This window comes from Lathamus discolor, chromosome 4 (assembly GCF_037157495.1).
Source record: "Lathamus discolor isolate bLatDis1 chromosome 4, bLatDis1.hap1, whole genome shotgun sequence".
Lineage (NCBI taxonomy): Eukaryota > Metazoa > Chordata > Aves > Psittaciformes > Psittacidae > Lathamus > Lathamus discolor.
In genome coordinates, this window is record NC_088887.1 from 62,940,710 (window position 1) to 62,952,008 (window position 11,299).

General features: G+C 53.2%; 1 long non-coding RNA gene across 1 annotated transcript; it reads right to left on the bottom strand.

Moving 5' to 3' along the window:
- Positions 1 to 740: 740 nt before the first annotated feature.
- Positions 741 to 8,814, bottom strand: LOC136013623 (uncharacterized). The gene is made up of 5 exons (XR_010612303.1): positions 8,682 to 8,814; positions 8,264 to 8,411; positions 3,653 to 3,765; positions 2,627 to 2,725; positions 741 to 1,857 (listed from the first exon to the last, which is right to left on the bottom strand). It is a non-coding gene; the product is annotated as an uncharacterized LOC136013623 (long non-coding RNA).
- Positions 8,815 to 11,299: the final 2,485 nt, after the last annotated feature.

An 11,299-nucleotide genomic window follows, 5' to 3' on the forward strand; every position in this document is an offset into this window, starting at 1 on the left:
GGCGAGCATCGCTCAGGGAAGAGAAAGGTGGAGGTAAAAATGTCGAGGAGCAGCCCCAGTCTGAAACAGACCCACATTTGGGGTGCTGCCTGTCCTGGTTCTGGAGCAGGAGTCAGTCCCTTGCTCCAGAGTGGTTCTGTTTGGCGTACGGTGCCTGGCTACTTCTGCTGGGGAGGGCAGAAGAAACGCCTTCAGGGAGACCTTGTTGAATGTTTCTCTCCAAAAATGTGTTTCCCCTTTCTGCCAACATTGACTTTACATTACTCTTCGAGCAGTAGAGATAAGCTCTTGGCGTTCGATTCTGGCATCGCGCACCCAATCTCGTATATATGGGAGAATGACCTCATCAGAGGAGGACTGTGTGTATAGATAGGATTATTTAAACATAGACTAGACACCTACATATAAAGCTATATATAAAGATGTGTGTGTATGAGATAGATATATATATATGTATGTGTGGCTTCAGCAGCACCAAAGAACTTCCTAGCCAGCCCGTGGGAAGGGCTGCCTACCTTTGGGATGGGGGGCAGTGGCTGCAGCGGCCGCTGGCTGCTTTCACTGATATCTGGGGGGGGTGTTGTGTGTGTGGTGTGCTTTTTTAGCAACAGAGTTAAACTCAAACTTTCTTTTCTCCTCTCTTTCCCCCTCCCCCCCCCCCCCCCCCCGCCCCTTTATTTTTCCTCTTGAAAGTGCTAAAATTGAGCCTGTATTGCACAAAACCCAAGCCACATTAAAAGTTCAGTCATGTAGGGGGGTTTATTATTGTTATTTGTATTTTTCCGACAGGGTTTATCTGCAGGAAGAACTTGGGGGGCTGTCCAAGCTGTGCAGGTCACTGAGGAATCAGGGGTGCTCCCTCCTCCTCCCTCCACCCCCTTTCTCTCTTTTGCTTTTAAGGTTTTCATTTCTCCCCTGAAAGGAGGAGGATGGCTTGAAGGGGGGTGGATGGTCGAGGGGGTTAGGCATTTCCAAACGTGAGTTTGTGATCGAGGGAGCTCTCTCTCCCAGCAGGGTTTAGTCTCTCTTCACTTTAAAACGTAGAACAGCAGACCAAAAAGAAAAGAAAAAATCCCATGTAACAAATACCAAGGGAAGAAAAGGCAGTGAAGTGAGAACCTGTGAAGACAAGAGTCCCCCTGAAACTCAGGCTCACCCAAAGCTACAGCAGAGTGTTTTGCTTCTCTCCCCAACGGTTATAGGATGAGTATCACAAGGCTACAGCATAAATAATCACATTGCCTTCCATTTTACATCTCTCTCTCTCTAGCAGAGTTGAGATTAAAAGCCAAAATCCAAGCGCAGCCCTTAAAGAGCGGTTGAATGGTGCCAGTACATATGTTTCCCACTCACATGTTGAAAACTGTACCTTCAAACATAGGCTTGTTTCTGATAGCTTGCATTTCTTCAGCTACAAGGCTGGGGGAAAAAAGCTAAACAGAACTTTTCTGAATTGTTCCTATTGAGCACATCAGTAGGGTAAAAAGATGGAGCTACATTATCTCGATACCTTCAACGCAAACAGGGAAAGTTTATCGAGGCAAGCTCACAGGCATACCACAAATGGAGATCGTTATTTTAAGACCCGGGATGGTTCAAACTGACTTGACACCAGTACTGAGCACCATAACATATTTGGTTTGGAAACAAACTTTCCTCCACAGTAGCATGAAGTGGATTGCTGCTCCTGGATACCAAGTCACTCCAAGTGTCCCCTCACTGCCTTTCTTGCAAGGCACATGACAGAGAGGAGAGTTTCTATCCACAGGGATGGTGCTTTCCTATCACGCTGCTCTGCATGCCCTCCAAAGCCTAGGCAAGGGGTCCCAGCAGAATTATTTCTTCCTAGAAAGAAGCCTAAGATGAGAAGGGAAAAAATGGATTAGAAGGGGGAAAACAGCTGGGGACTGTTACCTGCACTGATAGTAGGCCTGCTTTTGAACACAACATCAAGGCAGCGTGATACATGTGTGAAATGACAAAGACAGGTACTATTTCTTCCTGAGGTCCACGCTGATTGGAGAAAGCCAAAGAGTTGTTGACTGCCTCGTGTCCGGGGCCATTCTTTCAATTCTAAATGAATTGATTTAAAAAAGGAGAGACTGGCTAATGGGGAACCATATGGCTGCTATATTTATGTGCACCAAACCAAAATTTAAACAACTTGAGGCAGCGTGGGCTGTATAAATGTTTTATATATAGTAACCTTTGTGTTATTAGTTTTGGAAATGCTTGGTGCTACTTCCCTGCCACCGCTCCATAGAGCTGACTATATGTCATTCAGTCCATGCTACAGGCGAGTGGGAACTGTTTGCTCAACAAGTCTAGGTTCCATTTCCAACTGGAGTACTAACGTACACCCTGAGCTGGTCACACAAAGCCAGATAGCCCTGTGTACATAGACCACTTCACCGAGCAGTCAGCTGAAGTACAAAAACGAAGCATGTGGTTGTAGGGGAGGTGTGGGCTGGAGGGTCTTCTGAATGAGTTGGTTTGGTTGTTTGGATTTTCCCTCCTTTCTGTGTGAGTGCTTGTGAGAGCCAGAGGATGGGGACATCCTCCTGGAGCTGAGTCTGGGCCCATCTCTCCACCTCCCCTTCAAGTTGAAGACATTGTGAATATTTACCGAGTACGACAGACAGGAGGAGTGCTGGGCATTGATCATTATTATATCCCTTCCTCGACAGAAAGTGGGCCCAGGATAGCAGAGCTGAAACTAATCTTTCTGAAAGGGGGGAAAGAAAAAGGAGATGTGTGTTGGCGAAGAATTGTGCTGGAGTCACATACATTTCATTCATCTTCTGGAGCTCTCATTCAAAAGAGGGGTTCATCTGCCCAAGTAGGACATTTCTCAGAGAAACCTAATAGATATTTATTCTAGAGTCCACAGTAAAGCTATAGACCAAATGCAAGGTGCACAGCTCTCCATTTGTTTCTCTCTCTCTCTCACACACATCCACACATACACACAAACATACACTCCCTTCTCTTCCTAAAATAATAAAACATCCTCTCCCCAGTTCTGCCGCCTTGTCTATTTTATGCAGATCCACACTCAAATGTGTACCAAAATTCTTAACTCAATTTACTGAAATCACCTAGATTGTAGAGGAAATTAAACTAAACTAGGAGCTATGTGAAATGTTGAACTTTAAATACCATCCGCTACCTCGAGAAGAAGAAAATGAGTCAATAAGTGCTCAGGTTTCTGCTACTTTTAGATTATCGTAATTAAAAGAATTATTTTGTTAGATTTTTTTTTCTTTTGCTTAGCGTGGTGAGAATTCCCTCATGCTGTAACAGTGGGCATTTGAAAATAATGCTTTTCTCTTTTGATTTTGGGCTGAAGGACGGGGTTACGGTGTGTCCCCTTAGTGTTAATGACGGATACAGACGTGTTTAATCTCACGAATGGTACGTGTGTTTCTGTGAATACCAGGCGACATGACAATGTCATTTTCAGTAGCCCAGAAGAGGCATGTTTTACCTGGAGAACTGGGCTGGGTGCTGCTGCTCTGGGGTTTAGGTTGGGTTTTTAATTGTCCTGCCTATTCTCTCAAGTCAGTATTAATGCCATACAGCAGGGCTGAGGCCAGGGCTGAGCGAGCCCCGTCATTAACAATAGCATAAACAAAGGAAGGGGACCAGTTACCTTGACATTAGATGCCCGCTTTGTTCCCGAGCCTCCAACTGCATCCTGAAGCCCATACAGGGAAGTATTGCCTACGGGAATGAATAATCCACTCCAGCTATTGTCCCAGTCCCCTGGAAAACAAAACAACACAACCAAAACAAAGATGACAGCCCCCACCCCCACCCCTCCCCGCTCCGCACGGAGCCTCCGAATGGTTCCATCCCCTCATGCCTTTCCCCGCACTTCTCCCCATCACTCTCACCACTAACCCGCTCCCCTGAGCGCTGCCCAAAGGCGCCTCCCGCTTCGCCCAAGCTCTTCAGGCCCCCTGTTCCCCAGTTTCCATGAGGAAATGGCTTGGAGGACACCCCCCCCCACACACACACACACCGTGTTCTGGGGAGGACGAGGGGCAGCGAAGAGGCTGTGCGCTCTTGTGTTCCGCAGGCCGGCCGGGCTGCGCCGGAGGGTGTCCGCGATGGACGGGGAGGCCCGGCGGCATGGGATGGGTGCCCTCAAGCCGGGGTGTCGTGTGTGTGTCACAGGGAGACGGCATTCATTCCACTACCACTGCGACGTGGCCTGACTGAGGGGCAGCGCGACATCCCCACGCACTGCCGTGGAGAGGCGGGGGGGCGAGCGTCTCTGTGTGTGTATCTCCATTGTCCTTCCAGCTTCGCCCTCTCGGGGCGATTTTCCCCTTGGAGGGACCCACCCGGCGCTACGCCCCCCTCGTCCCCCCCTCCTGGCAGACCGCGCTCCGCAGCCTTTGGATTTGGGAGAAACGCCCGGTGCAGGCCTCCCTCCCCCTTCCTCTTCCCTCCCTGCTCCTGCCCGGCCGGAGGAAGAAGCCTGCGTGGAGCAGGAGCGTCTCTTTCCTCTGCTAAAATAATTGAGCTCCTCGCATCCAGTTTTGCTTTCCCCTTCTCCTAGAGCCCCATGCTGGCCGTCAGGGCAGAAGGATGGAGAGGAGCCCCAGCAAAGTTTGAGGGGGGCTGCTCTAACCCCGTCCTTCTCTGCAGGGAGATGGAGCCGGGCCAGGCCACAGTAGCACTCCCGGGGGCTCCCTCCCACTCCGGGGTCAGCTTTTGTTCCCGCTATGCTCGAAGGGGAAAAAGTTCAAAGCCCCGGGAGCCCCGCGCCTTCGCCTGTCTCTCCGGGAGAAGAGGAAGGAGACCTGGTGGCTTAGCCTGAGGTAGAGGGAGGCCTTAGAAGCCAGATGCACTGATCCCAGAGGTAGCCAAATCCATTCTCACAACGTGACGGGGTGCGTGGGGATACACGGGGAGCGAAAGAGGTAGTCTGAACCTAAAGCCCTTGCTTCAAAGGTCAAGACCTCCCTCGTCAAAAGCTGCTGGGCTGAAAGGGGGAGAGGAAGGAGCATCAACATTAGTGCAAATGTTAAAGCACTGTAAATAGCTCTAAGAAATCCCGATGATGCACCACCGGTTCTTTTTTCCCGGGACATGTGCATTAGGGGAAGCTTTTCCCGGAGGTTCCTGTGAGCAAGGCCAGCGGGAGTGAGACGGCTGCCACCCCCTATCCCACCCCCCGCACCTGCAGCCTCTAGCTGAGCTGGGGACCCTGCTGCTGCTGCTGCCGTCTCAGTAACATTCCCCCCCCCCTCGCCGTCCAAGCTTTGTAGGGAGTAAACCCCCTCACAAACCAAACTCCCTCCTCTCCTGGGCCGTGCCCCCGCTGGGAGCTGCGGCGGCCGGGCAGGGGCCAGCCCCGTCAGCCCTTTATGCGCAGCGGTCAGCACCCGGGGGGTGGGTTTGCAGCTGCATGCAAATAAATCCCCGGCAATAATCTCAGGCGGGTGCGCTGGCCCGACGACAAAGTGCCGCCACAAACGCGAGTGATGGTTTTCCCTTACCCCCCCCCCCCTTTTTTTTATTGTTGACCACCTAGGTCCCTCAACCCAGGGAAACAAAAATAGGGAGGGAAGGAGAAAGGGGGAGAAAGAAGTTGGTTAATACTCATGTTTCATCAAAGGCAGCCTGCTTTTGTGATATACGGAAGCCAAGGATTTGTTTCCCGCACCTCTGCGAGAGCATCGCCACCCGCCCCAGCTGGAGAAAACGATTCCACGAGTGACGAGCAGGACCGAGGTGTCCTACCCACGCGGCCACCCACTGCTGCCTTATTTGTCCCGTGCCCACGTGGAAAACGCATCTTTCCCCTCAATTTTCATTGAGTTACAGCTGTATTCGATATGGGACGGGGGGTGGTGGGGGTGTGGGTGTGATTTTGTGCAATGTCTTCTCTCGCAGGTAAAAGTTTTTCTGTTTAGTTGGTTTACTGCTCTCCAAGAACCCTCCCCCTGTTCTGTTTGCACGTATAGGGGGAGGGATGTTTGGTGCTTTGCTTGCCCATCTTAAGTTAAAGCTTAAGAGCAAAGTCAATGGGAGAAAGGGAAAAATAAATAAATAAAAGAGGGTGAATCTGTGAGAGAGAGCCGGAGTGGGAGAAGAAGGAAAATCAAAGCGCAAAAAACAACCCCAGCAACCCCGTTTCAGAGAGGATGGGATGGAGAACAGTTTCCCAATTGCCATTCTGCGGACTGCAGAAAATAAAAGGAAAAAAAGCGGGGGGGGGTGGTGGGGTGGTGGGAAGGGGAATAATCACATTGAAGGCTGAGGCGGGGGGTGACCTTCGGGAATTGGGAATCTCTGCCAACCAGAAATCCTTCGGGACACCTGGTGACGCCCGGGAAGACACCCCTTCCTCCGGCTCTCCCCCCTAGTTCTCCCGATTCCTAGGAGGATGCTGCGCCCAGCCGGGGGGAGGGGGACAGCCTGCTCTCCCACCCCGAACTTTGGCAGGGGGACACTTCATTCCTGTGGAAAAGCCCTTTCGCCCGGCAAAACAGTGGCAACCGGGCATCCAGTCACCTTCCTCCGCACCAGCCGCCAGCTCCCCAGGGGCTGCGGGCAGTCGGTGCGCTGCCCCCGGCCTGACCCCCGCTTTCTCCCGCTCCACCCGAGCTGGGGCCCGCTCTGTTTCCGCGGTTCACCCCTCGGGGAGGGGACGCTTCGCCGTAGCTATCGTGCCGGGCACAAACGGGCCGCCCTGTTACCAGCTGCCCCCGACTCCTCCCCTCCCGGCCCACCGCCGCGGGGGGCTCTCCCAGGCTGTGCCCAGCTCTCTAGCTCCCTTCCCAGTCCTTGTCCTTGCTCAGCTCCCCGCGCTGAGCCCGGCGCCCCGGCGCCCAGGAACCGCCGGTAGCCGAGGAGGGGCAGGGCAGGTGTGACCATCCCCTCGGTGTCGCGGCTGCACGTCCCGGCTTTTCCTGCCCGCGGCCCTGCGGCCGCCCCTTCGTGCCGCCGGGCGAGCAGAGCTTGGCTCAGCTGCCGCTTGTCCCCTCGGGGGGCTTTTTTTTTCTCCCCCTGCCTTCCCTTTTCCCTGTCCCTTCCTGTCGGGGGCCGCGGCCCAGCCCTCTGGGGGGGGGCTCAACGCCCCGCAAGCTCCCTGCCCACCGCTGCCTCCCTGCCTCCTCCGTTCACAACACAAAAGCCCCGGACAGAAGCGGCCGAGCAAAGCCCCCCACCCGCTGCCCTCTCCACAATGCGAATCTCCCCCCTGGGCTCCGCTCCTAAGCCCGGGAGTCCCTTAGTCGTTGGAGCTTTCGGCAGGAGAAAGAGGAGCTGGTCACCTCAGGCACCTTTGCGTGACCTGAGGCAGGCACCAGGACAACGTTACGCCGGTTCCGGCTACCCAAAAGGAACGCTCAGGGCACAGGGGTCGGGCTGAGGGCCAGGGGATGTCCCCGGAGCACCCGTCACCCCGTATTCCCCACGCATAGCCTCCTCAACTCTGTCCGTGAAACTGTGCTTAAAACAGCAGCTGAAACACCATCAATTGTAACTGATTAACATGGATTAGTTTGGCCTCCAAAGCACTTTAAGTCAATTCAGCAGCCATAATAATAATTAATTCATTAATAAGTACTATTGGTGCTTCATCACTAACGCCAAGAAAAGTTTCCCTGCGAAGTACAGGTGGCAGGGAGTGTTAAAATGAAAACATTTGCATGCAACTTTTTAACCAGAAGGGAAAGCACTTTGGTTATATTTGGAGACATGTGTCTCACACATTTCCCCCTTTTTTTGTAAACTATGTAAGAATAAACATTACAGCTCTGGGCTTTTAATTTCTCCAGATGGAATCATAAAGTACCTAGTAGATTTCTTTCTTTTTCTTTTATTTTTTTTTTTTTATACTACACAATTGAGGACACATGTCTGCTTTTCCCAATGAGGACCGAGAAGCACCTTAATTTGAAGGCATAACTACTGAACCACATTTCGAATAACACACTCGAACAAGTTCACTTTAAAAGGCAGGAAACCGCTAAGAGCACAGCTCTGAAAGTTGCTCCTTCCCACTGGAGCTCCACTGACCTTCACATACACCCTATCGTTTCCTACGCGTATAGGAGAAGTGTATGTATGGGTGGAGAGGTGCCTGGCCGGGAAAGAGGCTTTTCCAAGGCGCTCGCATCCCCAGGAGGCCCCGGGATGCTCGGGATCCCCCCCCGTTAGGGGGGTAGAGCCCTGTGATGAATGATGGTGAGAAGAGAGGGCTCCTCCCGCCCCCCTCCCCGGCTGCACCGAGGGGTTTACTCACCCTCCTGGCGCTCCCCAACGCTCCTCACACGGCCACCTGCGCACCCAGCAAAGCGCTCCCGTGGAGAGCGAAAGATGGGGGGAGGGAAGTTCCAAACCCCACTGCTTGGGTACCGTAGGGAATGCTGAGTGGGTCAGGAGCCCCTGCGCTGAGCGGGAAATAACACGAAAGAACAAAAGAAAAAGCTAAAAAGAAAGTCCAAGGACAAGATTTCTTACCCTAAACTCTTATTATCTGTTGGGAGGTTTTCTTTTTCCTTGACTTTTTTTTCTTTTTCTTTTTCTTTTTTTTTTTTTTTTTAAATTGGGTTTAGGTGATGGGAATGAACAAAATAGCCCCCTCATCTTCCTAACTAGACTGAGCCTCTCCCCCTCTTCTTCCTCCTCCTCCCCAGTCCCCCGCCTCGGTTCTGACTTACATGTGTTTAGCGCAATGGCAAGGGGCTCCCCACTGGAGCCCTGGCAGAGGGTGCGTGTAAAGCGCGGATGCTTTACTCCCCGAGAATTCGGGTCCCGCGTGTGAGCCTCCGGCCCCGCGTCAGCTGGGCACTGCTGCAGACAAACATTCTTAAATATGCATAAGGAACCGTTCCCTTTCTTAAAGGAGAACTCACCCCACCGGGAAGTTCGCCGCCCGACGGCAGGGACGGAATGCGGGGGGGGGGGGGGGGGGCATGGCTTTTTCGTCCCGACAGTCCTGACCCCTTCCCGGGATGTTTGCCTACACGCTCAGCAACCGAGCTGGGGAGACGCGGCCGCCTTTCTGCTGCGGACCCGGCGGAGAAGTAAAGCCAAGCAGGCCACTGGCTGGGTGCGCGGTGTTTGAGCGGACCAGCGCTGTCACCCCGCAGCGCTGCCCCGGTCCGTCCCCGCCATGGCCGGAGTGGGTCGTGGGTAGAGCACCGCACAGAGGGCAGCCCCACTCCGGCGGGCTCCCGACCCGGGCCACCGGCCGGCTGCCCGGAAACGTGCGGGGTCCTAAAGAGGGGAAACACGGGACTCCAAGAAACCCAAACCCGGGGAGTGTGCGGGGGATATTGATGAAACCCTCCTCAGCCAGCAGGTCCCAGCCCGGCTGCGCAGACCGCCAGAGCAGCTTCTTTGGAGCAGAACAGGAACGCGGGGAGGGACGGGGGTCCGGGTTCTGCCTGTTGGGACTCGTCTGGGACACCGGTCGTGCGTCCCTTCGTCTCTCCAGGCTCTTCCCCGTGGAGGAGCACGGCTCCCCAGAACATAGCCGTCCCCTTGTCCCCCCGACAACTTGTCCTGGGGCCCCGGCGGGCCGGGCGGCTGGGGTGCGGGCGGGGAAGGGGCATCCTGCCGCAGGTGCCCGCACACCCTGCGAGGGGCGGGCTCTGCGCGTTTCGGACCCTGGGAGCTCGCGGGGTTTAATGAGTATCGTTATGATGGTGATGATGATGACGATCCCTTTTCCCCTCCGCGCACGTGGTTGCAAGGTCTGTAGCGCCACCTAACGGGAGGCGGAGGCCCCGCCGCTTGCGCAGCCGGGGGCAGCGGGGCCCTGTCCCGCCGCCCGTCCCTCCCCGTGGCTCCTGGCGCCCTTCCTCCTCGGGAGCGCCGGGGACTCGGGGCCGAGAAGTTATTTGCTCCTTTTCCTCCCCTCTTTCTATTTGCGCCTTATTTTTTTCCCTGATTTTTCTTTATTTTTTATATTCTATTTATTTTTATTTACTCTTTTTTATCTAAGCCCCTCTGTCCCGGGCAAAGCAGGCACAGACCACATGGCATGCTGATTTCTTTCAAGGCACGTTCTGGCTGCCCCGACCGACAGACACCCCGTGGGTTCAGGGGCCCCGGCCCCCGGGAGCAGGGCTGGGGTGGGCACCGCTCCTGGGAGAGAGGTGGTGCCCTTTACAAGGGGAAGGGTGCTGATCCTCTGCACAAAACCTGCCCCAGAGCCTCTGCGGGTTTATTTTTAGTTTTATTTATTATGCGGTTGTAGCTGTGAAGAACTGGTAGAGCTACATCATCATCATCATTATTGTAATCATCATCATTAGTTATTAATTCTTTATTTCATTTTGATGTGGGGATGAATACATCCCAGCAAAGACAGTCAGAGTTGAGGGTGGGAAGTCAGGCAGGGCCCCAGCCAGCTGCCACATCGTGCAAGTGAATAGGACCCCGTTTCTGCTGCTTCTTTGGTAGCTCAGGAAGCTCTCTTACCAAAATGTCTGAGCCTACATTAATTGTTAAGGTTAAATGATGACGCTGCCCTTTTGCAGGGGCCCTGCAGCCCTGCCTGTGTTCACAGTCAGAGTGACACTTATTTCAGGAGGCACCTGACCCAGTCACCCCAGATGATCTAAGGCGTAAAGTGAGTTGCCCAGATTAGGAGCCTGCTCACCCCAGGCCCATGGTATGTGTAGCAAACAGAAGCAGAGACTCTCTGGGACATGTTTGGGCTCATGTAAGATCACCGGCAGTCTCTGCAGATGCCTGCCTCTCTACAGCTCTTGCCATCTCTAAGGGCACAAGTTAGAACTGGAGAATACAAGCATTGCTACCGAACCAGGACAGACGTTTTCCTTTAGGTTTGAAGTTTACCTTCATTCAGTTTCTGTATTTCTGTTACAGAATACAGCCTACGTCTTCAATTACACATACCACTTTTGCTGTGTTTACTTAGTTCTTCTGCACATGTATGTTGGCAGTGAGTCCTAAGGAAGCACAGAAATCTTTCTGTTCATGCCTAAAGCCACAAAATGGTAGAATAGTCTTTGCCTAGCACCAACTATATTTGCATCAGCCACTCAAACGGTATTTATTTTTCAGCCCAGGTTGTCCAATCCCTTGTATATCACTTCTGCCTGCTGCAAATCCTGTGTGACTTAGATGGCCAGGTTACATTTGCCAGTGATTTTGTCAGGTTAGGTACCTGAGAGCCACTGACATTCCTTGGCTCAGAAGTTTACTACTGCTAAGGCATTTAAGCCCCAGCCTAAACAGAGGGTTTCTAAGACCCAACCCAGAGGGTTTAGGCTACAAATTCCTGTGTGAGGTCCTGACTTCCTCT